Below are 4780 nucleotides of genomic sequence, written 5' to 3'. Positions count from 1 at the left end.
CCAAACTGTGCACTGTCCTCAAACAATAGCATGGTATTCTTTCACTGTAATAGCTACTGTGAAGTGGAAAGTTAGATTAACAAGAATTTAATATTTCTGCCAATATCAGATATGTCTATGTCCTGGGAAATGTTCTTGAGATATAGGGGAGGTAATAACACAGGTGATTGAGTCCAATGAATCGCTGTAGCGTGTAGACGAGGGTAAGCAGGTGTGCATAATGGTGGTGGCAGGAGTGCGTAATGCTGTGCAGCCTGGCGGAAGGAGAGCGGGAGCAGACGTGACACTTGGTCTTTTACTAAATAGGGCTATCTTCTACCTTGTCACAACACAACTGATTGACTCAAACGCATAAAGAAGGAAAGAAATTCCACAAATTAACTTTGAACAAGTCACACCTGTTAATTGAAATGCATTCCAGGTGACTACCTCATGAAGCTTGTTGAGAGAATGCCAAGAGTGTGCAAAGCTGTCATCAAGGCAAAGGGTGGCTACTTTGAAGAATCTCAAATATAAAATATATTTTGATTTATTGAACACTTTTTTTGGTTACTACATGATTCCATATGTGTTATTTCATAGTTTTGATGTCTTCACTATTATTCCACAATATGGAATATAACAAAAATAAAGAACAACCCCTGAATGAGGAGGTGTGTCCAAACTTTTGATTGGTACTCTATATAGAAATGGTAAAACACAAAAACTAATTAAGTAGTACTTTCAAGTATTCTTACACCACTGTATGTCCCTGGCACTACATTAATAGGGAACCTGTAAATCAAACTATGCATCAGGGAACTAAAGGTTCACCAGTTCCTGCACACTGTAGAACTATAGTACTCTCGTCATATTTAACTTTCTGAGTAAGAAGATTCACAAAACAGATTGTTAACTGAATCTTTGCACAGCTACCTTAAATCCCCCTGTTCAATATTATTTAAAACCACTGAAATTAGTTTCAAAATGAATGCTTTATTTGAGGGAAATTATAGGAGATAATGAGCAATAACAAGGATTCCATCCAACCCTATTGATGACCTCTGAAGAACAGCAAAACCCATGTGGATTGTGAGCAACATGACTGTGCCCTAGTTTACACTACAGTTAAGTAGCCTCCATGGCAAAGATCTATTAAGGTGTTAATCAAGGACTGATCAAGAAAATAGCACACAACTTAACTAATGCTGTTGCTGGTCAATTTTGTGTGAGAATAAATCTTCACCGAACATTTTTATAATCTCAATAAGATCATTGATTTAATATTGATAGAGATAAGGTACTGAAAAAGTATAGTTAAAGAAATGTTGTTTTTGTATTAAGGATCTTGTGAAATAACATAAACATTTCTCAAGCAGAAGGCTCTTCCAGAAACCAACATCAATGAGTTAGCAATTGAACTTGTCAGATTCTGAACGGCCTTCAGTTGCAGAGGAGAGGCTAATGTGTGCACACCATGGCGAAGCCGGACTTGGAGACGGCCCAAAGACGGCCCAGGTCGTAGGTCACATGCTTCATTATCATGCACATTGGGATATGGCTCCATCCAGTGCCCTCTGGTTTACTGGCTGTGATGCCGCCTCTGTGTTGAAGAAGGAGGTGGGTTCACATGCCTCATGAGCTTCAAGGGACATTTCTAAATGTTGCTACTTCATATTAATAATCTCCAGCACCACCCTAACATCAACATACACTATTTGATAATGGCGTTTCACATTTAAAGCTCATAAATGTTTTATGAAGTGCATGCATTGTTAGAATTATATAATTGTATATAGCCATAGATTTTTGTATTCCAAACTGTAGCTTTAAAAGGAGATCCAACTTTTACATATTTTACCATACACGGTCTACACATTTCTTTATAAGTCTATTATAAGTTTAGATTTTAAATAAAAACGTAGATAATAAATTAATTTACATGTTTTGCTTCACAAAGCATGTACAGTAAGGATAAGAGTTATCATTCAAGTTATTATTACAAGTCATTTTCAAATGATTGAATAATGTGTGGAAATAATGTGTAAAAAGGGTGGAACCATACACATAGTTCAGTAGTAACCTTACCTGGTATAAACACTACCCGCAGAGGTGACCCCAAAGACACTACCATCAGTTGCCACCTCAATCATGGGAAAGCTTGCCGTCAATGTGACTCCACCCGTTGTTTGGCAGTCTTGATTCAGCTGGAAAACAGATTCAATCAGGGTTTTAGGACAATTTCAACAGATATAATATGAAACAGTTTTAGAATAACTGACACTCTCCATCCTCTACTACTCTGCTCCAGCTCTCACACTCTTTCCCAGATCTCACACTCATTAAGTAGGTATCATCATTCTTGTTGACTGCCCAGCACCCAAAGGGTCCACAACTAGAATACTTCACACTTCCTGGCAATCCTGTCCATGGAAGAGGTGATCCTGGACCCTTGTAGCCAACTGTGGCACTACTTGTCAGACAGAATGAAGTATCTTTCATGTAGACCCCCACAATAAACTGGTTGCCCCCAGCATCCACTTGCTTCAGACTGCCTGAAGACCACAAAGACAGACCCAGACAAGCAAACATAGTGCGTATCTGTGAAGTGCCAAATGACTTACAATGGCACTTAATGTTAAACATGTAAAACATTAATCATTCTTTCAACACCCTGATGGTATCCAGGAAAGCTAAGAAGCAGGTGTCCTCTGGATAAATATTGAGTAATTCTCTCCACTAACCTGCAGCTTGCACCCAGTTACCGGCCACATACTTGTAGATTGAGTCTGCCTTGTTGATACCCCCAGATCCCTGCTGGTCCTACAGTGATATGCTTCAGGGAACCAGGCAGAAGGCCCCGGATCCATTTATCACCTACCAGGTAGTAGGGTTTGACTTTGTGTTCGTAGCAACCACTTGCCCCAGTCCTGCATCTATCTGCACCAGATTTTTGATAGCCACTACAGGCTGACAGTCCCAGGCTATGGAGACACCAGATCAATGACACATGAGTAGAGTAAACCAGCAAAAAGGAGGATGAAATTATGGAGCCAACTTGATGACCACACCAAGTTGATCAAGCATGTTTAAGATGATGGTTACTTACCATGACTGGCGGCTAGAGACAGAGGACCAATAGGATGGCTGGAGTGGCTCTCATGATGTCTCAGTAGTTCTACGGTATAAGTCTGGTTGCAGTTTGGTTGAACACATACTTTGTCCCCTCATATATAAAGCCCTGCAAACAGCAACCCCCATAAAATAATTATTAATTTGCTATTTGTATTTGACAAAACAACCTGTTCCAAGGAGAAGTTAACAGGAGGATATAACCCCACCTCTCCCAATAAAGACACAATAGTAATATAAAAGTGTTAATGAGCCATTACATTTGACAAACAACCTGTTCCAAGGTAAAGTTAATGGGAGGTGGATATAATTTCCCCGCACACACACACACACACGCACGCACGCACACACACACACACACACGCACGCACGCACGCACGCACGCACGCACGCACGCACGCACGCACGCACACGCACACACACACACACACACACACACACACACACGCACAATATGAGATATGATCATATTGTGGCGAAATCCTGCACGGATCCTTCACCATGCGCTGACACTTTAAGACCTCATCAGCAGTAAGGAAGGAGGAAATAAAGACAGCTCTATCAGCTCACTGGGGTGGAGCTCTTGGTTGGCGCAACAGTTTGATTGTGTGTGTGTGTGTGTGTGTGTGTGTGTGTGTGTGTGTGTGTGTGTGTGTGTGTGTGTGTGTGTGTGTGTGTGTGTGTGTGTGTGTGTGTGTGTGTGTGTGTGTGTGCTATGCTGCAGAAGTCCTTGTTGGATCGTATGGTTTAGTATGTTGCGAAGCTTTGACATACAAGCCAATAAACCGGTCAGACAGACGGTCAGACAGTACAACTGCAAGTCAACAGCTAAGATCTCTCTTTCTCTTCCCTCTATTGTTCCAGTGCTTTGCCCTGCAGCAGACTTTCTATTTTCCAAATGCACTTCCCATTGAAGTTCATTAGAGCTGGACTATTATTGCCCTGCCAGAAGTATTTGGATGGACATTTTAGTTAAAAGGGAGGTTGCTTGCAAGTTGTGTATTGTTATTTGAACTGTATTGAGGTGGTACTAATGACATGTGGCTGAGGAGATTGTGGACATTTTAAGGCCTTTGTTGTGTCTATGAACACCCCCCACATTCATACCCTCTGCACTCCTCCACTGGAAGGTAATGCAGATTATTGCAAATCATCTGTTTATGACTGGGTTCTTTCTTGTAAATTGTTTCTATGAAGTTTCCGTTCAAATGCTCTGCCATTATTAATATTATTATTATTATTATTATTATTATAGTAGGAGGTATTATTGGTGGGGTTACCCCTGTGCTGTGATGTGGGTTTTATATGGTGTGTATTCTCTCTTCTCTCCACTGGCTATCTGGTAAACAGGCTACACTCTAGGCAGTCTCTTCTGCTGATGTGTGTGGGTCTGATAGTGGTACTCTCTCTAATCTACTCTTCTCCTTTCGGCATGGTTAATACCTGCCTGGCGCCCGAACAAAATCTTTATCTTTACCCCTCTCTAATAAATACCGCTACAATATGATAGATGAGGTGTTAATCACCAGGGCCGAGCTTCCTGCCATCCAGGACCTCTATACCAGGCGGTGTCATAGGAAGGCCCTAACAATTGTCAAAGACTGCAGCCACCCTAGTCATAGACTGTTCACTCTGCTACTGCACGGCAAGCGGTACCGAGCACCACGTC

At 41.4% G+C, this 4780-nt stretch overlaps 1 pseudogene; it reads right to left on the bottom strand.

Annotated features, from left to right (window-relative positions):
• Positions 1–955: 955 nt before the first annotated feature.
• On the bottom strand, positions 956–3142 carry LOC135530848 (fish-egg lectin-like; annotated as a pseudogene).
• Positions 3143–4780: the final 1638 nt, after the last annotated feature.

Source organism: Oncorhynchus masou, unplaced genomic scaffold (genome assembly GCF_036934945.1).
Source record: "Oncorhynchus masou masou isolate Uvic2021 unplaced genomic scaffold, UVic_Omas_1.1 unplaced_scaffold_14388, whole genome shotgun sequence".
NCBI lineage: Eukaryota > Metazoa > Chordata > Actinopteri > Salmoniformes > Salmonidae > Oncorhynchus > Oncorhynchus masou.
This window is presented reverse-complemented; position numbering and strand designations above follow the sequence as displayed.